Below are 26,292 nucleotides of genomic sequence, written 5' to 3' on the forward strand. Positions count from 1 at the left end.
TCATAGAAAATTATGCTTTGGTTTATTAGCTCCAGTGGCCCATTCCTGAACTCTGTGTAGGCTTACCTTCTTCTAAGCTACTCCATCTTTCTTCTGGACATTTGACACTCTGAGATGATTCTACCTCTTCTTTTAACCTTCTTTCTTGGGCTTCTTCTTATGAGGAGATGTTTCTCTGCTACAGCATCATAAGCTTTCTTAGGTATCTCCTCAGTCATATCTAGAGTCACATTGTTCTTTATGTACTGAGAGCATTATTTCTTGTAAGCATCTTCATCTTCTTCAATCAGGTAACATGTATAATCTGCAACTTCCCAAACTATGATGTGCTTCTAGTGTCCTTCTACAAAGGATTCCTTGCTTTCTGAATCATAATCAGAGGGATAGACAAGTCTTCATCCACAACTCCCTTCAGGACCCCAAAACCTTTACTTTAAGTAGTAGTTCTGGCAGCCCTGTATCCAAATAGCAGGTGAAGGCACCAGGTTGACCATCAATGGTCCCCATGTCGTACCCACCTTCAGTCACCCCCACTTGTCCTTCACAGATCTTGTCCACACCAAACCTAGTGAGAGTCTGAGGGTCAGCAGGTGGCTAGTCGAACAGGTCACAGGATAATTTTCCAGGGCAGCCTTCACACCATATTTTGGAAGTTGATGAGCATAAGCCACACAAACTAACATATCTCCTTCTACATTGAAGAAGCAGTCTGACAAATGGTATCTCTTTTGGTTATGTGAACTATCACCCTGTATTTGACTGTGTTGTACTTGTTTTTATCCTGGATTACCAAGCATTTCTGAGCATAGTAATCAGCTTTACCCTCTCATCTTCCTCCAAATTTCGCTTGGTGTCTCTTGAAATAGGCCTTATTCCTGATACCTTTAACAAACCCCATCCTGCAGAACAGAGTGCCCACTGCTAGCCACTGACCTGCAGACTCAACACCTCCAGGGGTAGGAGTGGGGGCAGGCATAGGGAGATGGCTGAAGCCTGTGCTCAGGCACAGTAAGTAGCCAGAAACTTCCTCTTTAAAAAGAATACCTTTGGGATAATTTTCTTTCTGGCAAGTTACACTTCTGGGAAATTCCCATTCATGGTACAGTCTATTTCTCAATGAAGTCTCACACTTTTCTTGAATCCTGCCCCAACTACTGCCCCCTTTCAACTGAGACTCTTCTCTTTCCTCTGTCCCTTGCTCTCTCTGGCTCTTTAATCCCTGAACTAGCTCTCCATAGGATTTCTTCTTCTCTTTACCTTCCTTTTTCTTTTTTAACCCCTTTTCCTCTCTCCCTTTTCTCTTTCCTTTTCCTCTCTTCCTTTTAAATCATCATTGATAAGGCAAAAGTGAAAGCCTATCAAACTAAACTAGCTATTGACTGAAACCATTAAATAAATAAATTCAATAATTTTGAAAAATGAAGAAAGCAAGTGCCTTGGTTTGATGCATTTTATGAGAAAATTAAGTCAGAATTCACTTAATGCACATCAAGAAGGCATTTTTAACACACACACACATAAGCAGCAAAGAATTAGGGGTCAAGAAAACCATTCTAGCCAATTTTGCCAAAATCAATTTAAGCACATAACCTTTCTAAACCTCAGAGTGACAATTTTTGACAAGAAGGTACTAGATTATTTTTTCTCCTTCTAATTTCAAATTTAATAAACTTTTTATTAAAGTGAAAGACTAATTCAAGATTAAAAGTTTTCTGAGTTTCAGGACACAAAGCAAATAGTTTGAATCTTTTTACTAAATGCTAACATAGACCAGACCAAAAGGTTTATTACATCAAATAATGTGTTTTAGGCAATAACAGAATTCTAGATGATAGGAGAAAATAAACACACATACTAAGAAACACAACCATTCAGCACCTCCCAAAAACAAATATAAGAATTGTCCATTCCTCTTCTATCCCCAAACTCTACATATTACTCAAGTCTTACCATAAGCTTCACAAAATCTCCCTGACAATTCTTTAGTTAGCATGAAAGACACCAGGGGATAAACCAGTTCATGTAACCAGTCTTCCCAACACAACCATAATGTTATCACATAAGACATTATCACATAAATGTCTATGTGATAGAAATCATGTACTATACCTTTTTTAAAAAATTAATTTTAAATAAATTGACCTGAACTGAATTAATAATGTGTATAGAAAGCTAAGAAACTCATATAAAATTCAACATCAACTCTGAAACAGTAAAAAAAAAAAAAAAAAAGAAACCAATATACATCACTTAAGAAATTGTTTTCAGAGTAATTGAAACAGGAAATGGAAATTAAGAAAAAAAACTCTTAACTACATTGGAATAAATTCAACTTAAAGTTTATAGTATCAATACTTTAGATACCTACAAGTGTGGCTATATAATTAGTATGGTGTAGGCTTCTAGAAAGATATTTTCATAAAGAAAACTAAACAAGAAATTATTTGAAATGCTCAAATAAGATTATCCTCTTCTTTTTTCCCCTACAGTTTACAATCCCTGTTTAGGGGCCTTTTACAACATGTTTACCACTATGAAAAGTCAAATTATTAAACTCTTCACTAATCATATTTCCTTATTAATGCATAAATTTGTGTAAGTTTTAACACACATGGTCATTCATCCGAACATATACCCCAATTAAAAAAATAATAATATATTCAGCCTCTAGTGAGAACAAATTCAGATTGGTCTGTATGTATAGCCTACATTGAAATAAGAATGCTTATGATTAAATATTGAAAATTTCCCCAAACGTTATATAAATCTCTGGTGACGACAGCAAAAGAAAGAAAGCACAAAAACATCAGTATCCTTAAGGAACCATCAGCTTCTTTTTGTTTGCTCCAGTTATAAATTTTGCATCTGTGCATTGCTGCCTAGATTTTCAAAGGGTTCTGCAATAATTAATTTAACAGTCTACCCATGGTGCTGTAATATAGCCAAGAACTTTTACATATAATAATTTATAATATCCATATGAAGGACAGATTGAGATCCAGGTTGAGATGGGACTTATTTAAAAATAAGGGCTGGGTCACTCTGACTGGGCAGGATTTTGACCTGAATGGGGGATAAAAATCCAGTCTACGGTCTTAGTTACAAGGTCTGATATGATCAAGCACCAGTCTCTTACTGTGATTAGCTGCCTTCCACTGAGTACAAGCTATAGTGGCCTTCTTTCTGTTCCTTAAGCACAACCAAGCTCAACTTAGCCCGAAGATCTTCACATCTCTGCTTGGAATTCTCTGCCCGAGTTGGACCGAAGCTCAAATATCAAGCAGATTTTAATCAAATATGACCTCTGAGAGAATTTTTCTATCCACCTAGGGAATATATATATATATAAAACTATGTCTTAAGCAAAGAATGTTATAATCGTGTTCATCTATGACTAGCTATATTAGCTCCTAAAGTCCCTTGGATCTAAGTCTGCTACTTTTACTAAAATTGGTTTTTGTTGGTGAAAATCACTGATTTGGATAGTTGTTGAATATCAGCAGGTTACGGCTCATAAGATCACCAGTGGTTTTGGGTTGGTGGTTAACTCACCCTTGTCAAACTACTCTCTCCAGTAAGAGACAATCTGCAACCTAAACACTATGGTCTGCTTGTGCATTACACACAGATTAGGGGCTATGCCACATTGAAAACAAACAACAAAAAAAAGCAGACAAAGAAAACAAACCTTTGCTCAATATGAAAGTAAGGAGAGGCACTATCTAGTTGAATCCACTGTGCTTCTCTTGAAAATTGCTCTTGAGATTTTATTTAAAAATATAAATTCTACATGTTATTCTTTGATTAAATTAGGCATTTGAGGAAAAGCTACTTATTTGGGCATCTTCTTTCTTTAGAAAATCACTCTCAAACTACACTTTCAATACATTTTTCAACCTGCACTGAAGGCCATAGAGTAGGTTTGTGACATCTGCTTTTTCGTTGGCATGTATACTGTCATTGTGAACAGGTCCAACTACAAGACTCAATAACCCCGCAAACAGCAAACAACATGAGATAACTGTCAGAGTCATGATAAATCTGCTAACTCCTGAAGATGATGTCATGTCTCCTTTGGCTGCTGTCAGTCTGCCTTCGGGGGAGACAGGGGAAGAACAGAATACTACCCTTCAATGGGAATCTATAATAAGTCACATGCTTTATCCATATAATCCTATTTAAGCTTTTCTTTGCATTCACATTAAGGGTTATCATCCTCTACAGATTAAGAAACAGAAACAAGAGATTTTATGTGATTTACCAAAATCACCTGGACAGATAAGTGAAGGACTGGAGCACTTGTACAGATCTGCCTGACGTTCCCCCATCCAAAATGGCCAAAATCTTTAAAGTCAGGCAAACTTTATCCATAGACACAGCAACTATACTAATGATTATAGCTCATATATTTCCTTGCCTCCCAAATTATCTTCTAATTTTTGTTGCCTACATTTTTTGTTTTGTTTTTGTTTTTTGCTTTCTCTTATTATCATCCATATTATTAGCATTTTAGTGTAGCTCATGAAATTTTGGCTGTATCACAGGAAGTTCACAGAGGAGCAATGTGCCACTCCACTTGTCATTTTAAGTTGCCATTTTCAGAGTCCATTTGGTCATGGATGTTTCTTTTAATAATTACCGTGACAATGTATTTCATTGTTGATATTATTGATTGCTAATGGCCAAACCTACTTTGAAAATAATAATATTAGAATTTTTAATGCAGATGTTAGATACTGTAAATATATAAATTGCTCACAACAGACCACAAATAGTGTAAATTTGGCAATCTGACTTGTCACTAACATAAAAATGCTATTCAAATTCATTCACAGCCAGTTACATGAAGGATAAAGGGGGGAAAAAAAGGAGAGGGAAAGGATATAAAATTTAATAAAGATGAAAATGTGAGCAGAGAATGAAACAGGCATATAAACAAGCAGAAAGGTCGATAAAAACAAAGCTATACACAAAAATGAGTATTACTCTGAAGTATAAATTTGTATCCTAATTTGCTGATTTTTTCCAACTGTTATGACATCCCATGTTATGTCTGGCCCATTGGTTCAAACTGACCTTCGTTTCACTACAGCTATAGCAGTACCAAGCGAGCAAGCATGTCTGTACACAATGCTTCCACATCTGTCCATCACCATCCAAGAATATAATTCCTTGACCTTTGATAAAGCAAGCTAATCAAAGAATAAGTTCAGAGATCCTTTGTTTCATAGACACTTGCTAGTCTTTGGCAACAGCTGACTTTATGAAAAGTGTGTCTCTTTTAAAGATGAAAGAGAGGACTATCCAGTTGAAGACAATTGCATTTTGTGAATATTTGTCATGTTTACAGATAAAAGGCCTACATTTGTTTCTTATAATTCATAAACACTTCATAAGGAAAGGCCTCTTTGAAGGCTTATGATCATATTACAAGGCAGATATGATTTTGATTAATCGAGATTGCCTACATATTTCCACTGTAGCCTTTAAGAGACAAAAGTTTAGAAGTGGCCCAACGCCCTCTAAACGTCATCACAATGGCTGGCTGAAGGAAAATACAACAGCTCTTCGAAGCTCCAGTGTTTGTTGGTAACACCTGTGATGGCAGGTGGCTCTTCATGAAAAGCAAAGCACCACTTCCCTCTTCAGTGGAGACCGTGATGTTCCACAGCAGGTCAGCTGACCAGGGTGCTTCAAGTTCAGTTTTATACTTCTGAAGAACTGGATTGTGAACACTAACAAGTTCCCAATTTAGCCTGTTAAAAATTTAAAAAATGGTCTGCTTTCCCTCCCTTAACATACATTTTCCTTCACTAAGTATAGCAGGAGATGTAATCTACTGACCTTTCAGAATCCAATTTAAATTTAAATGATAGATTTTAAGATTTTTCAACTAGACATGCATTGAGGTTTGAAAAAATACTAATCTTCCCAGTATACTCCAGGGAGAAGAAACGAGGTAAAACAAACCAAAAAAATGAAAAAGAAGTATCACCGAAAGAGTGATTTTTTTTCCCCCCATTACCTGGTACACACATTATTTACACGGTGAGAGATAGAACAGAACCAAATCTTAATATGCTCAAGGTATTTTACAACAATTGCACTTTTCAGGTATAAAATGAATAGAAAATAGCATGGATACATTGCAGGCCTATACCAGGCAATGACTAGGAAATTTATGACTAAAATTTAATATGATATAGTCAGAACTCATCTGGTATATTAAATTTAGAATTCCAAATCTAAGAGGGATATAGACAAATTTAAGTTTGCTAATAAATAAGAATTCAAAACCACGTAATGCAATAGGAAAAACAATTGGGGAGAAAATGGAAATACACATTCTGCAAATAGAAAGAGCCCCAGGGTATTATACTCAAAGGCACACCATAGAGAAAAGTGATTGGATCTGTTTTGTGAGTGTCCATGGGTTATAAATTGATAGACAGATTTTTAACTCAATGTAACAACAAATTTCCTAATGGAGAAACCTATTCAAATATGGAATAGGCTACCTCATGAGATTGCTTTCACAGTACTGAAGACATCTAAGAGGAAGCAGAAACAGAGATGCTGAAGAAAAGATTGAAGATTAAACTCTGTTACTGAGGTCTCTTGAAAGACTTGAGTCTATGAATTTTCCAGTAAAGAATTGCCTACAATAGGAGAGATTGATAAAGAGAGCATCTCAGAGTAAAATAAATACCAACATACAATAAGTAACATCATCTAGTAGCAGAAGTAACTGTAACTAAAACATAGTTTATAAATGCTTCTTTGATGATGTGTTAGGCAATACCCAAGTATAAACAAGATGACAAGTTTGAATTGTGAAAACCAGGATGTTACTGATGAAATTTCTAGAAAAATAATGTATTGAGAAAAGAACAATGATCTGCATTACGCAAACATTTTCACAGATCTTAATAAAATGTGTTCACCAGTACTAATCCAGCACTGATGGGAAGAAAGAAATACTAGTTGGTAAATCCAAATTCTCCACTTATTACAGGTTGTAGTAGCACCAATCAGGCAGAAATGGTCCATAAGATGCTTACTGTACCGAGACTGCATATTGTCTAGGACCAAGCAATGTTTACAGTGTTAATTTCATGCTCACTTTAAAAATCCTTAAAATTACTTACTTGAATTCAAAAACACTTTAGAATAAAACAAAGGTGACTTTCCTACTGAACACAAGGGTCCTGACTAACTTTTAAGGCATATACTCCATCTAATATTATTAGATCGTTTTTTTAAATATGAGGTTAGTGTGAGTGTCATCCCTATACTCAGTCTAAGCTATGGAAGGGGATTGTAAACTCTAAAGTTGAGGATTAGTTCAAGTCACGATGATTTTAGTGGGCACCGATGTTTTAAGACTGCAAAAGCAGCAGATGTCCTGATCTGACTATTTAAACAAAAATTACTTTAAAAAATTATTTGAAAAATTATTACCTATGTCAATCCACTTTTTAAAATGAAGACTACTTTCAAATACCCAGGAGAGGTAATAATAAATAGTTATTAACATTTTCATGTACTTTCCTTGAGCTAATGTGTTTCTTATGTAAAGAGGTTTCTAAAAAGATTTAATTAAACTTCTGATTTTGAGATAATTGGAGATTATCATGCAGCTACATAAAATAACAGGGAGAGATCCTGTGCAGACTTCACCAGTTTCCCCAAATGTTAATATCTGAAAAGCTATGATACAAAATCCTAGCCAAGCTGTGGCACTGATACACTCAAGATACAAAATTACATCACAGGCGGCTCTTCTGATAGCCTTTTACATTCACATTGCAAAAGAAACACCTTAACTAATGTTCTCTTAGAAATCTCTGAACTTGTATATGCTGCTGCTAAGTCACTTCAGTTGTGTCCGACTCTGTGCGACCCCATAGAAAGCAGCCCACCAGGCTCTGCCATCCCTGGGATTCTCCAGGCAAGAACACTGGAGTGGGTTGCCATTTCCAAAACATGACACTTCAATTTATATAAAAATAATGAGAATGTATCTATAATGTTTCCATATAAATTTACAAAAAACATGGTGGTTTTATGGTCTTCTCCTATGTCTGTCCATGCTGAAATCAGCACTAAAAAAAAATATATGATGTATATATTTATAATTAAATTTATAATTACAGGTTATTATACTAATTAATTAATGCACTGGTCATAACAAACACCCTCTTCCAACAACACAAGAGAAGACTCTTTACATGGACATCACCAGATGGTCAACACCGAAATCAGATTGATTATATTCTTTGCAGCCAAAGATGGAGAAGCTCTATACAGTCAGCAAAAACAAGACCAGGAGCTGACTGTGGCTCAGACCATGAACTCTTATTACCAAATTCAGACTTAAACTGAAGAAAGTAGGGAAAACCACTAGATCATTCAGCTATGACCTAAATCAAATCCGTTATGATTATACAGTGGAAGTGAGAAATAGATTTAAGGGCCTAGATCTGATAGATAGAGTGCCTGATGAACTATGGAATGAGGTTCGTGACATTGTACAGGAGACAGGGATCAAGACCATCCCCGTGGAAAAGAAATGCAAAAAAGCAAAATGGCTGTCTGGGGAGGCTTTACAAATAGCTGTGAAAAGAAGAGAAGCAAAAAGCAAAGGAGAAAAGGAAAGATATAAATATCTGAATGCAGAGTTCCACAGAATAGCAAGAAGAGATAAGAAAGCCTTCTTTAGCGATCAATGCAAAGAAATAGAGGAAAACAAAAGAATGGAAAAGACTAGTGATCTCTTCAAGAAAATCAGAGATACAAAAGGAACATTTCATGCAAAGATGAGCTTGATAAAGGACAGAAATGGTATGGACCTAACAGAAGCAGAGATATTAAGAAGAGATGGCAAGAATACACAGAAGAACTGTACAAAAAAGATCTTCACGACTCAGATAATCACGATGGTGTGATCACTTACCTAGAGCCAGACATCCTGGAATGTGAAGTCAAGTGGGCCTTAGAAAGCATCACTGCGAACAAAGCTAGTGGAGGTGATGGAATTCCAGTTGAGCTATTTCAAATCCTGCAAGATAATGCTGTGAAAGTGCTGCACTCAATATGCCAGCAAATTTGGAAACCTCAGCAGTGGCCACAGGACTGGAAAAGGTCAGTTTTCATTCCAATCCCAAATAAAGGCAATGACAAAGAATGCTCAAACTACCGCACAATTGCACTCATCTCACAGGCTAGTAAAGTAATGCTCAAAATTCTCCAAGCCAGGTTTCAGCAATATGTGAACCATGAACTTCCTGATGTTCAAGCTGGTTTTAGAAAAGGCAGAGGAACCAGAGATCAAATTGTCAACATCCGTTGGATCATAGAAAAAGCAAGAGAGTTCCAGAAAAACATCTATTTCTGCTTTACTGACTATGCCAAAGCCTTTGACTGTGTGGATCACAATAAACTGTGGAAAATTCTGAAAAAGATGGGAATACCAGACTACCTGATCTGCCTCTTGAGAAATTTTTATGCAGGTAAGGCAGCAACAGTTAGAACTGCACACGGAACAACAGACTGGTTCCAAATAGGAAAAGGAGTTCGTCAAGGCTGTATATTGTCACCCTGTTTATTTAACTTATATGCAGAGTACATCATGAGAAACGCTGGAATGGAAGAAACACAAGCTGGAATCAAGACTGCCGGGAGAAATATCAATAACCTCAGATATGCAGATGACACCACCCTTATGGCAGAAAGTGAAGAGGAACTCAAAAGCCTCTTGATGAAAGTGAAAGAGGAGAGTGAAAAAGTTGGCTTAAAGCTCAACATTCAGAAAACGAAGATCATGGCATCCGGTCCCATCACTTCACGGGAAATAGATGGGGAAACAGTGTCAGACTTTATTTTTCTGGGCTCCAAAATCACTACAGATGGTGACTAAAGCCATGAAATTAAAAGACGCTTACTCCTTGGAAGGAAAGTTATGACCAACCTAGATAGCATATTGAAAAGCAGAGACATTACTTTGCCAACAAAGGTCCGTCTAGTCAAGGCTATGGTTTTTCCAGCAGTCATGTATGGATATGAGAGTTGGACTGTGAAGAAAGCTGAGTGCCGAAGAATTGATGCTTTTGAACTGTGGTGTTGGAGAAGACTCTTGAGAGTCCCTTGAACTGCAAGGAGATCCAACCAGTCCATTCTGAAGGAGATCAGCCCTGGGATTTCTTTGGAAGGTTTGGCCAACTCATGAGAAGAGTTGACTCACTGGAAAAGACTCTGATGCTGGGAGGGATTGGGGGCAGGAGGAGAAGGGGACGACAGAGGATGAGATGGCTGGATGGCATCACTGACTCGATGGATGTGAGTCTGAGTGAACTCTGGGAGTTGGTGATGGACAGGGAGGCCTGGCGTGCTGCGATTCATGGGGTTGCAAAGAGTCGGACACGACTGAGCAACTGATCTGATCTGATCTGATACTAATTAAATAAAAGTGATAATTAGATTGCTTATTACTGTATTTAAGTACATATACCATATTCTTATATTTACATAAAATTATTTATAAATCAAAATATTCATAGCAGTTAATTATATGCCATGATAGATATATGACAGAGGATAGGATGGCAGATTGGAATTTATAAGTTATTTAACACAACAAACATTTCATTGGGGTGGGTAAGGTAAGTATATGATAAAATTGTGACTTTATGTGGAATCGAGAAAAATTATAAAGTAAATAACTATTTATATAATTGTTTGAAAATTATCCTCTATGTTAGAGACTTTCACATTTAAAAATTCTTTAGGGAGTTAATTAAAATAGAAAAAGTCATCACCACAAATATATGATCAAGAGATTTAATTTTTGGCTTTGCATATTTATTTTGACATTTTTAACTGCATTTTAATATGAGGAAACAAAATATCATTTCATATTTAAAGCAAAGAGTTCATTTTTTTTTCAGTAGGTCTCTTAGAGTAAAATCTTTCATCATAAGTAAAATGGTATAGTATTAAAATGTCATCACCATTAAGATATTTACAAATTTATGAAATGAAGTATCACCATACTTATGAAGAACTTGACTTTATAAGTCAGAGAGTATATAAGAAAATAGATCATGATTTGTTATTAAAAATATTGCTTTAACAAATTACTTGGGGGCACAAATAAAATTAAAGCTGAATGAAATGAAAGTGTTAGTCACTCAGATGTGTCTGACTCTTTGCCACCCTGGGGACTGTTGCCTACCAGCCTCCTCTCTCCATGGGATTCTCCAGGTAAGAATACTGGAGTGGACTGTCAGTCCCTTCTCCAGGGCATCTTCCTGATCCTGGAAATGAACCTGCATCTCCTGCATTGCAGGCAGATTCTTTACAATCTGAGCCACCAGGGAAGCCCCTGAATTATATAAAGCATATGAATTAAAAAGGCTTTACTATATGGTAGTGTGAAAAAATAAAACTATTTCTGAAACAGAAATAATTTTTAATATCAAAAGCCAAAAGCAGAACATCCTGCATGAAAATATCTCATGAAATGTACAGAATAGTCTCCCAGGATATATATATATATACACTTTTATTTTAGGTACAATACTTAGATGATAAGCATTAATTGAAGGACAAACATATGCTGTTGGAGTACAGTCAAAAGGCAAGTCACTGATGTGACATGTTGTCTAGTAGGAAAGAATAATATGGTGATTTTTTCAATGTTATACACACACACACAAACACACACACACACACATACATTATTAGATCTATGTAAATGCAGTATTTAAGTAAGAAGGTAAAGTCCAGATTAAGTCTATTGGAATGAGGCAGGCAAGAGGATATTTAAAGGGACAGGGGTTAGAGGGTGTGGAGAAAAGGGAACCCTCTTACACTGTTGGTGGGAATGCAAACTAGTACAGCCACTATGGACACCAGTGTGGACATTCCTTAAAAAACTGGAAATAGAACTGCCTTATGACCCAGCAATCCCACTGCTGGGCATACACACTGAGGAAACCAGAAGGGAAAGAGACACATGTACCCCAATGTTCATCGCAGCACTGTGTATAATAGCCAGGACATGGAAGCAACCTACATGTCCATCAGCAGATGAATGGATAAGAAAGCTGTGGTACATATATACAATGGAGTATTACTCAGCCATTAAAAAGAATACATTTGAATCAGTTCTAATGAGGTGGATGAAACTGGAGCCTATTATACAGAGTGAAGTAAGCCAGAAAGAAAAACACCAATACAAAATACTAATGCATATATATGGAATATAGAAAGATGGTAACAATAACCCTGTATGCGAGATAGCAAAAGAGACACTGATGTATAGAACAGTCTTTTGGACTCTGTGGGAGAGGGAGAGGGTGGGATGATTTGGGAGAATGGCATTGAAACATGTATAATATCATGTATGAAACGAGTCGCCAGTCCAGGTCTGATGCACGATACTGGATGCTTGGGGCTGGCGCACTGGGACAGCCCAGAGGGATGGTATGGGGAGGGAGGAGGGAGGAGGGTTCAGGATGGGGAACACGTATATACCTGTGGTGGATTCATGTTGATATATGGCAAAACCAATACAATATTGTAAAGTTAAAAAATAAAATTAAATTAAAAAATAAAGGGACAGGGGTGAGGATAGAGACTATAGAGCTTTTATAAAGGTTTCCAACAAGAGGAAATAGATATTTGGTCATGAAATATAAGATAGAGTATAAAGCAAAGTAGAGCACGGAAGGCATTCCAAAGGAGAAGGGATGGCGTGGATAAAGACACAGAGTCTTGGTACCTGGGAGAAATTGCACTGTTGAATTTAAAGAAGTAGAAAGTGATCAGATAAGGACTTCCTGGTGACTCAGTGGCAAAGAATCTGACTGTTAATACAGAAGACACCAGTTAGATCCCTGGGTAGGGAAGATCCCCTGGAGAAGGAAATGGCAACCCATTCCAGTATTCTTAAATCCCATGGACAGAGGAGCCTGGCAGGCTACAGTCCACAGGGTTGGAAAGAGTCAGACATGACTTAGCTACTGAGCATGCATGCACAAAGTCATCAGACACTTAATCTCTGAATTTGCCAAGGACTTGAAATTTATCCTTAAGACATATTATTTAAAAATGTGATTCTTATACCCATAGGGCTTCAGTGAAGATCCCTCAGTGCCAAGTGGACAGGAATCATGGGGCTGCTAGCGGCAGCTGGAAAAACACTAGCTTGGTGCCTCAAGACACAGAAATAAATAACCTACTGTGACTATTGCCTACTGATCTGAGTCTGTGTGCTTCCTCCTAGGACTGGCTAAGGATATACAATAAAGAAGTGCAGTCACACCCCTGTTTCAATTAGACTTTTAAATAATGCCATCTATTTAAATATGCATGTTTCTGAAAATTTAGCATTAGATCCTTTTGAATATCAAAAAAATTGTAATTGAATGTATCCATGCACCCATGGTTTCTGTCCTGGGGACAATAGCATACAAGGAGTTAGGCTTCTCTTCTGACTACTTCACCCATCATCCCCAAAGCAAGTGTGCACACACACACTTTTACAACCACCAGACTTTTTCTTAGACAGCTGCAAACTGAACAGTACCTTTGTGCTGCCTACTGCTAATAGCCATTCTAATCGCCTAGTGCACAATGGCAGTTTTTTATGCTCAAGATTATCCAGACAATCAAGGAAACCCACCTTCAGTCAGTAGATTACAAACAGTAAAGACAATATCAAAGAAATATTTGGGACCATATTTGAGATGGCATAACTGACTTGTGAAATCCTGTTTTATGTTTTTGGTTCTGATATGTCTATCTCATATGAACAAGAAAGTATCAATCTATGACATAATCTATAAGGGGGAGGCAGTTTCAAGCATCAGAAACTCTACAATAGATGCTAGATCTCCATTTACAGATTAGCATTCATCTGTTTAGAAAACAACTGTCATAGGCTATAGTTTATCACAGAATGATTTACACTTGTCAGTCACACACAACATCTGCATTTGAGAAAGTTTATTACTCCACCAATACTATGAAGAATATATTTGGTGATGAGTTGAGTATATTTGAATCAATTATCTCTCAAGCTTACTTGGCTTGTAATTAATTATACCTCCTGCTGTGACTTATTATTTAACAGATTTGCTCTGGAAAACTGTAATTCTTTAAACTTATTCTTTTTTTGTTCTCAACTTTTTGGAAATGTTAACTATATGAAAACTCAAGGAAAATGGAGGGGAAAAAATTGTCTTTCAAGCATTTACCAATTGCCCCTCTCTAGCCTTTAAAACAGCTTCCAATGGAATTCAAAGGAAGACCTGTAGTCCTAGCAGAATTCCAGCCTTATTCAAAGCCAATTTTCTTCTTGGTTCACTGGCAGGTGGGTCCTCAAAATCACTAAAAAATCCCATATTATTCCCATAATGATGAAACAACTCTCTCACTCTCTCAGATAGCATTTCTATGTCTCCTTTCAGCTGGAATTTCCAACACCTCTCTCTCAACTTTTCATCTTCAGCTGACTGTTAAGTGTTAGTCACTCAGTCGTGTCCTATTCTTTGTGACCCCATCGACTGTAGCCCACCAGGCTCCTCTGTCCATGGGATTTTCCAGGCAAGAATACAGGAATGAGTAGCCATTTCCTTCTTCAAGGGATCTTCTTGACCCAGGGATCGAACCCGGTTCTCCTGAACTGCAGGCAGATTCTTAACCATCTGAACCACCACAGAAATCCTTAGCTGACTGCCTTGACTTTAAAAATAAATGAAAAAACAGAAGCAATTATAGAACATCATCAACACCCAATCAAATCTACCACTCCCTCTGCTTAAAACTCATATACTCCATCTCCTTATTATATCAGATTAACTATCCCTACACTTCTCCAAGACCAATCCTCTATTCATACTCCAAATCCCTTCTCTTCCCATATCAAAGATTTGTACCTACAGTTATCCATACTGACTCAGCAATTTTCCATTCTCTACTGGTACAACCATATCAGCTGAAATATCTCCTACCTTAAAAGAAACTTTTTTTGACTTATAGTTCTCTATTTCAGCTACCAACATACTTTTCTATTCCCCTTTAGAGAGTATCCCCTCATAAAAATTATCTGCACTTGCTGCCTTTTCTTTCTTACTTTACATTCATTTTTAACCCATCAAAAATAGAATTTCAACCAACCATTCCCATAAAACCCTTTTTTTAGTCCAAACAAATGACCTCCGGTCCTAACCAATGTTTAATTCTCAATCCTCATTTAACTTAAGCCCAGCAGCTGCAGCTGGCATGGTTGAGCCCTCCCAGCCTGTCCTCCTTTTTCACCTACAGATCCTTCTTCCTGACGTCATCACATGAGAGTAACTTAGGGCTCAGCAGCCAGACTATATCTCTCCTCATCATCACTTTTCAGGTAAACTGATTAAATCTCATAGCTTGAAATATCTTCTATAAACAGATTACTTCTGATTTTAATTTGCTAGCCCTAATGCCTCCACTGAATTCCAGGTTCAGATATTTGACTGGCTACTCAATATCTTAATTTATATGTCAAATAGTAAATAGTGAAAGTCGCTCAGTCATGCCCACCTCTTTGCGACCCCATGGACTGGGGCCTGCCAGGCTTCTCTGTCTGTGGAATTCTCCAGGTAAGAATACTGGAGTGGGTAGCCATTCCCTTCTCCAGGAAATCTTCCCAACATAGGGATCAAACCCAGGGCAGGTGGATTCATCAGCAGAGAATAAACTGAATAAAACCAAAGCAAATCCAAACACCTTCAAGGACCTACAAGGCTTTACATGATCTAACAACCACCAAAATCTCGGGGTTTTCCTAAAAATATCCCTCGCCTACCATTCTGCATCTCTCTTGCCTACCTTTGAACACACCAAGCCCATTCCCCCACATGGACTTCACAATGCATTCTCCTCTCTGTTCACTCACCCCCCAGGGCTTCATATTGTACTTTACTTCATTCAAGTCTCTGTTTAAGTACTACCTCTTCAGAAATGGTTATCTTGACCACATTAAAAAAACAACTACAGTCAACATAACATTGAACACTTCTGCTGCTGCTAAGTCGCCTCCAATTCTGTGTGACCCCATAGAAGGCAGCTCACTAGGCTCCTCTGTCCCTGGGATTCTCCAGACAAGAATACTGGAGTGTGTTGCCATTTCCTTCTCCAATGCATGAAAGTGAAAAGTGAAAGTGAAGTCACTCAGTCGTGCCCGACTCTTAGCGACCCCATGGACTGGAGCCTACCAGGATCCTCCATCCATGGGATTTTCCAGGCAAGAGTACTGGAGTGGGGTGCCATCGCCTTCTCCCTTGAACACTTCTAGCTGACTTTATTCTTCCTCATGGTACTTGCTACTATTTGGGAATTTTATTTTGTATTGTTTTCCTTCCCTATAGAGAGGGCTCAGAGAATTGGGGTCTCTCCTGTGTTTTTTGGTTTTTTTTTCTGCTTCCTTTCCAGGGTTGAGGAATATTGTGTACATAATAAGTACTCAAAAAATATTAAGTTAATTTATTTAGCTAATTCAGCACCTATGTGTGCCAGACTTATTTTTAATACATGATTCTAAGCAGATTACTTTATCATCAACGTATGTGTACACAGCCCCCTACTCCTAACATTCATTTTTAAAAAGCATGGACATTTAGTGTTTATTTTATACACTATATTAGTCAATTTTAGTTGTGCTGTGATTATGAACTGTAGTTAAGAGCAAAAAATCAAGACATTCAATAATCTATGACTAACTTGTTTAAAATTTTGGATTTTAGATGTCTGTACAACACACATGTATACAAACATGTACATAATAAGAAAACCCAAGACAAACATCTAGTGCACACTGATATAAACCAGTTAACATCTACAGACCAATATAATTCATAAACACATACAACACAAGAATCAGATTTCTACTTTCTGCAGGATGTTAATAAATCCTTCACGAAGAGTGGATAAAAGGACCAAGCCTCCCTGTGGCTTATTCCCAGTTTCTCTGAATTTCCTAGCATTATGCTCAAATGACTGCAAAGGTTTACATTTCTTAAGGCAAACTTCTAGCTACAACCAGTTTGTTTTTTTTTTTCTAAATACTGAAATAATCAGCACAGCAGGGAAATAAGCCAATCATTGGGAAGCAAAAAAGGAGAGAAAACCAAAGCTCTGCCCCCAGCAGACACAGACCCAGATCTTCCCCAGCCTCAGAACTTTAATCCCTCTTGTATTGAAAAAAAAAAAAAAAAATGAGTGGAGAAAAGAGAAGGGAAGGGGAGGGGGAAAAGAAAGATTGCAAACAAACAAACAAACAAATGTTTCTCTGCTGCCTCAATGAGAAACATTCTTAGGTCTTCACCATCTGTATTCACAGATGACTATCTAACTTAGACAACAGAGTATTTGGTTCTGAGTGAGGTTCTTAACTTTTATATTGCCTGTGTGTTAATATTTTATACCTGGTCTGCCTGTGGCAAGTGGAGTCTATATAATAAGACTTTTAAAAAGAACATAGAGATAACTTTCTCTTAGCTCTTTGCAGAAAGTGATTAGCAAGAATTAAAAAAAAAAATTAAATCCATGACTTTTTAAATTTTTGGCTATCCTCTTTTAAATATAACAGAGTGCAAACTGCCAAATGTACAGCTGAGACCTATGAGAGAGATAGACAGATAAAGAGACGGATGGAAAGAGAGAGGACAAAGAAAAGAAGTCGGAGAAGAATAAAGGCAGCCAGTCAAATCTTTGATACGCTGATGACGGAAGAATGATACTAATGTTTTGTTTAAGTCAGAGTGAATCCTGAAGAAGGTTGTATTATTGCTTACTGTTTGAGAAAATAATGGTTAAAAAAAAGTTTCATTTCTCTAAAATATACACTATATAAATGTACTATTAATATATGTTGATGGGGGTTTGAGAATGATAAGAGATAAAAATGAAATATTTAAATAAACAATTAAAATGATAACACGCCCTACTCGACAAAGAGAAACCCATAGCTTGGAAGGAGTCATGCTGCTGCCACCAAGTCGCTTGTCGTGTCCGACTCTGTGCGACCCCAGAGACGGCAGCCCACCAGGCTCCCCCGTCCCTGGGATTCTCCAGGCAAGAACACTGGAGTGGGTTGCCACTTACTTCTCCAATGCATGAAAGTGAAAAGTGAAAGTGGAATCGCTCAGTCATGTCTGACTGTTCTCGACCCCATGGACTGCAGCCCACCAGGATGAAAATCCTCTGTCCATGGGATTTTCCAGGCAAGAGTTGGGTGCCATTGCCTTCTCTGAAGGAGTCATGCCTTGGATGCCAAAGAAAAAGCTATCCTAGTTCCATCCCCTAACTACCACGAGTTGCTGTCACTATCCTTTATCTCCTTTATCCCTCAAGACAAGAAAGTGTTTGACATACTTAGACACAAATTTATTGAATGGATAAGCAAATGAATTAATACATTTATGTTTTTCTAAGGGTCTCAGAGTATAATTTGAGCATAAAGGGTCTTAAATTCTAAGGAATTAGTGAATATTTTTATTTTCTATTAAGAACACAAACTGCAAATAGGATTCACTACAAAAATGTAAAACCATCACTAACAATGATTATAATATAGAATTTGCAAAGGCAAACTCAACAAAATATCTCCTAAAGATGAAATCAAAGGAAAAATAGGTAAGTCATCACTGTTTTAAAATATAAAATGCACATTTATGTGCAAATCTTACCTACAGATTATGATAAATAAGTGAAGAATGAAGAGAGGAAGCCTTGAGCAAGGGGACACTCAAGAGGACTGATTTTAGACTGCCGCAGTTAAGAAGGGGCTTTTACACTGTGAACTGAAAAATAAATAGGAGCTGGCCAAACAAAGTGAATACTCCAGACGGAGGGAAAGTGTGCACAGAGGCTCCAAAGTGAGAAAAGCACCAGAGTGGCGAGAGATTAATGAACGAGAGGAAGAGTAAGTGAGAATGAGACTAGAACCAGGTCCTTCAAAAATCTCGTAAGACATGCTATGGTTTTGAGTTTTTTTTTTTTTTTTTAAGTCTCTTGTAAGTGCACTGAAGTGCTTCGAGGTCAAAGAAATTTGAGAAATGAAGTATTATTGTGTAGCACTTACTTGAAGGTTCAAAATGCACATTAGCTAATTAAAGATTCCAAGCATTTCAACTAAAAAGAAATGTGTTGAGCTTGATTTAATTCAGGGCTTTCCAAATTTACTGGAGCACCACACATTCTTCATGTGATACACATTGTTATCCTCCTGAACCTTCCTCCCTGGTGGATCATTTCCTGAAGTAGTCACCTGGAACAATCTGTTGTAACAAACCTGAACGCCAATGTTACTTCATGAACAAAGTGAAATAACATTTCCTGTATCTGGGAATAAAAGGACATAAAATATTCAAAAAGTATTACTTCGTAGAGATAATTGGTTTCATTTTTACTCAGTTGAACAATTATTTGATAGTCTATTTTCTGGCAGGCTCTGCACTACTGTGCTAAGCAATGAGGTTACAAGGTGCACAAGACCTATACCCTAATTTGAAACCCTTAGAAAAACATAAACGTATTAATTCACTTCCTTATTCATTCAATAAATTTGTGTCTAAGTAAGTCAAGCACTCTTCTAGTCTTGAGGGATAAAGGAGAACCAAGACAAGGGTATCTTTGCTTTGCTGCAGCTCATATTCTTGCTTGGTGTGAAAGTGAAAAGAGAAAGTGAAAGTTGCTCATTCATGTCCAACTCTTTGTGACCCCATGGACTATACAGTCCATGGAATTTTCAGGCTAGAACACTGGAGTGGGTAGCCATTCCCTTCTTCAGGGGATCTTCCCAACCCAGGGATCGAACGCAGGTCTCCCACATTGCAGGCAGATTCTTTACCAGCTGAGCCACCAGAGAAACCCAAGAATACTGAAGTGGGTAGCCTGTCCCTTCTCCAGCAAATCTTCCCGACCCATGAATTGAACCGGGATCTCTTGCATTGCAGGCGGATTCTTTACCAGCTGAGCTAAAAAGTAAACTAAATAACACAATCCAAAAACTAGTATAGTAAACTACATATTAACATGAAAGAGAGCAGAGAGTGGAGGTAGATAATTAAATAAGAGCATTTAACACAGGACAGCAGGTAGGAAAGAGAAACTGGTTTTGAGAAATAATTTGCAAGGAATATAAAGAGAAACTACAGTGGTTAGAGGGATATATGTTCAGGTTTATATGATACATAAATTTGAGATCAACATAGACGCTGATGTGGAACAAGCCATGGAACAAGCCATAAGATAATAATAATTAATTCTTATTATGTGCCAGGAACTGTTCTAAGAACTTTACATATTTTTAATACTTCAAATCTCTCAGGAGTTCTATGAGGTAGGCTCTTTAATCATCATTTTAGAGACGGATGTGGGTACTAGAATATTTGAAATTATGTGTGTGGCTGGCATTATATTTCTTTTGAACAATGTTCTTCTTTATGCTTCTCAGAAGGACTATTGGGTTTCTATGTTGCACACTTATTTTGTGCATCCTTCACATATAATTCCCCATTTTTCCCCTACTGACCCCACTGGCCAGCAGCCTGGCAGCACAGCAGTCTCCAGGACCAAGCGGTCAGCAAGGAGAGCAGCGCTGAGGCTTCTCTCGCCACCTCTAGGACCTGAATGTGCTCGTCCCTTCATTTTATCACTAAGCTCTCCAAATTATCTTCTTTTCCAGGAAATCTTAGATACTTCAATTCTGGAGAGGGCTGGAAAAAGAGAGATGGGCTATTTCCGATAATCTTTCAGATAAAACCACACAAGCGAGTCAATGATCCATGGCAGAAACCAGGAGAAAAAGCTTCATGTCAAGCAAAGCCCAGGCCAGATTAGTTTAAGGCAACACTTCTTAATAACATTTTGTCAGAGGGAAAACATCAGGGCAGATGCTAGTCCAGGCTGGGCTCCAAACAACAAACACTAAGGCCTGATACCCTTACCCATAGTCACTGTCACAACATCAATGGTCACGCAGAATAGAAAGAGATAGGAGATGCAGAGAACTAAGTAGGCCCTCTCCTGCCTGAGCTGATCTAGGCAGTGTTACAGCAAACAGCTTAGCCATTAACCCGAGAAAGTGTCACCTGAATCCATTATTGGGGAAAGCTGATTTAGAATTAACATCCTGAGACTAAAATGCTGTCTTCCCGTCACAACAAAGCACCATAAAATATTCTAAGAAACAGATGTAATGGTCCCAGATTTAGAATGTGAAAGAGTCAGGGTAGTCAATCCAATAACTGTTGAATAAAATGCCTTCGGCACCTCAAACTCCTAAAAATAATAAGTAGAGGGACTCTGCTTATTCTGCGTTGAGGGAGACAAAGTAGTCCACATAAAACAAATCTTCACAGAAACTCTCTTTAAGATAAAGAGTTAACAGAAAACTTTAACTTAATCTCCAACATTTAAAAATTTAACATTTTAACAAAAATACTTTGAAATAATGTTTTACTTTTTCCTGGTGCCTAAAAAGACACTTTTGAATATGACTTAAAGTTTCTTTTGTTTTTTTTTAATGACTCATGTTCATTATGATCAATTATTATACTCCACTGCAGTCTAATGATGCCCAGAGGGACAATTACAGACAGTGGAACTGTTTGCTGCCGCACCTGAGTGCCCTTGCATAGCTGTGCTCACAGTGCTGGTTTCTGACTTTGATGGGCTTTCTATCGCTACCAATGCTCTTGGCCGTGATTTCTCAATACTGTTAGATTTTGATCACCACTGGTCATTTCCACAAATGTTCCTAATTTGGAGTTTCTACCAAGAAAACATTTTCATGTGTTTTTAAAGAATAGTGAGACCACAACAAAAATTTACAGCAATAATGACACGCATTGGGCTCACAAAAAAATTGCAATTACTTGCCTTCAAGCCTCTAAATATGCTTCAGAGGAATAGGTTGGCTAGTTAATCTGCCCACAAGAAGAATGTAACAGTGCTGTGGCAATGATAGTAACAGAGGCGATTATCACAACTATAAACCAGACACAGGGAAAAGTGAGAGGCTCATTGTTGTTCAGTTGCTCAGTCATATCTGATACGTTGCAACCCAATAAACTGCAGCACGTCAGGCTTCCCTGTCCTTTACCATATCCTGAAGTCAGTGAGACCATCCAACTATCTCCTTCTCCTCCTGCCTTCTATCTTTCCCAGCATCAGAGTCTTTTCTAACAAGTCGGCTCTTCGCATTAGGTGGCCAAAGTATTGGAGCTTCAGCTTTAGCGTCAGTCCTTCCAATGAAAATTCAGGACTGATTTCCTTTAGGATAGACTGGTTTGATCTCCTTGCAGTCTAAGGGACTCTCAAGAGTCTTCATCAGCACCACAGTTTAAAAGTATCAATTCTTCAGTGCACAGCCTTCTTTATGGTCCAATACTCATATCCATACATGACTACTGGAAAATGACAGTTTTCACTATACAGACCTTTGTCAGCAAAGTAATATCTCTGCTTTTTAACATGCTGTCTAGGTTTGTCATAGCTTTTCTTCCAAGGGGCAAATGTCTTTTAATTTCATGGCTGCAGTCACCATCTGCAGTGATTTTGGAGCCCAAGAAAATAAAGTCTGTCATTGTTTCCATTGTTTCCCAATCTATCTGCCATGAAACAATGGGACCAGATGCCATATTCTTAGCTTTTTGAATACTGAGTTTTAAGCCAGCTTTTTCAATCTCCTCTTTCAACTTCATCAAGAGGCTCTTTAGTTCCCTTTTGCTCTCTGCCATAAGGGTGGTGTCATCTGCATCCCTAAGGTTACTGATATTTCTCCTGGCAATCCTAACTCTAGCTTGTGCTTCATCAGCCCAATGTTTCTCATTATGTACTCTGCATATAAATTAAATAATTAGGGTGACAATATACAGCCTTGACATACTCCTTTCCTAATTTGGAATCAATCCATTGTTCCATGTCCAGTTCTAACTGTTGCTTCTTGACCTGCATACAAGTTTCTCAGGGGGCAGGTAAGGTGGTCTGGTATTTCCATCTCTTGAAGATTTTTCCAAGGCTGGTTGTGATCCACACAGTCAAAGGCTTTAACATAGTCAATGAAGGAGAAGTAGATGTTTTTCTGGAATTCTCTTGCTTTTTTTACGAGCCAGTGGATGTTGGCAATTTGATCTTTAGTTCCTCTTCCTTTTCTAAATCCAGTTTGTACATCTGGAAGTTCTTGGTTTGCGAACTGTTGAATTCTAGCTTGGAAGGACTTTGAGCTTTACTTTGCTAGCCTGTGAAATGAGTGCAATTTTGTGGTAGTTTGAATTTTCTTTAGGATTGCTTTTCTTTGGGATTGGAATGAAAACAGACCTTTTCCAGTCCTGTGGCCACTGCTGAGTTTTCCAAATTTGCTGGCATATTGAGTGCAGCACTTTAAAAGCATCATCTTTTAGGATTTGAAATAGTTCAGGTGAAATGCCATCACTTCCAATAGGTTTGTTCATAGTGACTCTTCCTAAGGCCCACTTGACTTCACTCCAGGACGTCTGGCTCTAGGTGAGTGATCACCACCATGGTTATCCAGGTCAATAAGATCTTTTTTGTATAATTCTTCTATGTATTCTTACCACCTCTTCTTAATATCTTCTGCTAGGTCCATACCATTTCTGTCTTTTATTGTGCCCATCTTTGTATGAAATGGGCTTCCCTTATGGCTCAGTTGGTAAAGAATCTGCCTGTAATGCAGGAGGCCTGGGTTTAATCCCTGGGTTGGGAAGATCCCCTGGAGCAGGGAAAGGCTATCCACTCCAGTATTCTGGCCTGGAGAATTCCATAGACTGTATAGTTGATGGGGTCACAAAGAGTGGACAGGACTGAGTGACTTTCACTTTCACTTTTTGCAAGAAATATTACCTTGGTATCACTAATTTTCTTGAACAAATCTCTAGTCTTTCCCATTCTATTGTTTTCCTCTATTTCTTTGCATTGATCACTGAGGAGGGCTTTTTTATTTCTCTTTGCTATTCTTTGGAACTCTGCATTCAGATGGGTATGTCTTTCCTTTTCTCCTTTGCCTTTCACTTCTCTTTTTTCTCAGCTATTTGTTAAGGCCTCCTCAGACAACCACTTTGCTTTTTTGCATTTCTTTTTCTTGAGGATGGTCTGTCCTCTAGCATTTAGTCTGTCACTAAATCTTTACAGTCACACAAAGGAGATACAACTAGAATCTTATTTTATAGATAAGAAAATTAAACTTAGAAATGTTAACTAACCTGGTTTTGGTTACATGCTAAGTGGTGGAAATAGTATTTGAACCCAGCAGACCTCTACCCATTCTGTATAATTCCTCCAAAAGTCAATAACTACATTTATATATTTTTAAAGAAATTACTTAAAACCTAGATGCAATTAAAATAAAAAAGCTACCGAATCTTAACTCTGTCCATTTCTTCAGTGAATGTTAATTTTGATTTATTTAACTTGATCTTAAAAGGCACTTATTTTATTGATTCATTGGCTACTTAAAATGAAAGAGATGCTAACATAATTCTGCTGAGTGACAGTATCACACAAGTTTAGGTCGATAAAATTATGACTGCTAATGCAAAGAAAGTTGAATTACAATGTTGTGTTCAAACTGTGATGTCTTATTATCATATCTGACTCAGTATCTAATTTACTACTTAATTTTAGAGGTTTTATAGAATCTGAAACTCTCTCAACCTAAGGCCCATCTCAGAGTCCACAGATAGCCCTGGTGGCCCAGAGATTGTTATCAATCCCAAACTTTTGTTCGCTTAGTCTGCACAATAACTTCAAAAATATAAAGTAATTGCAGACAAGAAATTAGCCTCTAATTAAAATAAATAAATTTAAATTTAAAAAATAAAAAGGAAATTCACATCTAAAATTCATTCCCATTTTGTGAAATGAAAAAAAAAATGGGAATATTTCATATAAAATGTGGGCTTCTGACTTACTCAAAGAACTGGAAGATGTGGCTTCACGGGTCACATTCTCACATGGTAATCATTATCAGGAGCTTGGAATGGCAGCTCCTTCAGACAGGACCTATTTGTTCCGGGTTTCCAAGACTGCCACCTGCTCTGCTTCCCTCAGCAGTGACTGAGGTATGGCTGGTTTGTGACTTGAGACCTGCTTTCACCTTTAGTAAACATCTGAAAGTACAACTCTAAACTCTTCATAATATTCTACATATAGTACTTCATGCATTTCCAATGATGTTATTTTATATAGTTTAAACAACTACTCTGTGGCACATAAATATTATTATTATTATTATGAGCTCTTCATATATGAAACTCAGATTCAAGTGTTAAACAGCCTGCTTTGAGATCAGAGATATAAAGGTCATTTAATTCTAAAATCACCGATGTCAAATCTTTTATATCTATACTATAATTAGTATTTATTATTAACATCATCATTGTGGCTGGAAGTATCATTGACAGCTTTCTTCAGTGAACAGAGTTCTAAAGAGTAGGTGTGCTGTGCTGTGCTCAGTCGTGTTTGCCTCTTTGCGACCCCATGGACGTAGCCTGCCAGGCTCCTCTGTTAATGGGGATTCTCCAAGCAAGAATACTGGAGTGGGTTGTCATTTCCTCCTCCAGGGGATCTTCCTGACTCAGGAATTGAACCCAGGTCTCCCACATTGCAGGCAGATTCTTTACTGTCTGAGCCACCAGGGAAGTCCAAAGAATAGGTAACCCTACCAAACTGATACTCTGCAGTGTCACTTTCATGGTAAGAAAATTTGATGTTGAAAAGTTTAAGAGACAGATAGTGCTTTACTTAAATTGTAATCTATAGGAAATAATAAATTATTAACTTTACTTCCACACTTAATATATAACAAATAAATCACTAAATTCAAAAAATTAACAAGTTATTACTATCTTTTTCAAATGCAAAATGGTGGTAAGTGAAACAGAGAAAAATGAGGCAGGGACAGAAGATGGGAAATGGCAAAAGATGGGAGGAGACACTGTATATCAGGTGGTTAGAGAAGAAAGTTCAATAAGGTACGCAAGGCACCTAATGCCTTTAAATTGAATGACCCTTCATAAAGGCTACCACTCTAATCATCATGCACTTCCCTGCTGGCTCAGTTGTAAAGATCCACCTGCACTGCAGGAGACCCAGGTATGATCCCTGGGTTGGGAAGATCCCCTGGAGAAGGAAATGGCTACCCACTCCAGTACTCTTGCCTGGGAAATCTCACAGATGAAGGAGCCAGGCTGACCACAGTCTGTCTATAGAGTTGTAAAGAGT

General features: G+C 37.6%; 1 protein-coding gene and 1 pseudogene across 1 annotated transcript in view; both read right to left on the reverse strand.

The window, feature by feature from the left end:
* Window positions 1-26,292, reverse strand: part of GBE1 (1,4-alpha-glucan branching enzyme 1) — a 312,452-nt gene that overhangs the window by 115,513 nt on the left and 170,647 nt on the right. The gene's annotated exons all lie outside the window — the stretch shown is intronic.
* The window catches only part of LOC139180348 (large ribosomal subunit protein uL18 pseudogene), a 29,303-nt pseudogene continuing 3,011 nt past the window's right edge, over window positions 1-26,292 (reverse strand).

The sequence above is a fragment of the Bos indicus genome, chromosome 1 (assembly GCF_029378745.1).
Source record: "Bos indicus isolate NIAB-ARS_2022 breed Sahiwal x Tharparkar chromosome 1, NIAB-ARS_B.indTharparkar_mat_pri_1.0, whole genome shotgun sequence".
NCBI classification, from domain to species: Eukaryota; Metazoa; Chordata; class Mammalia; order Artiodactyla; family Bovidae; genus Bos; species Bos indicus.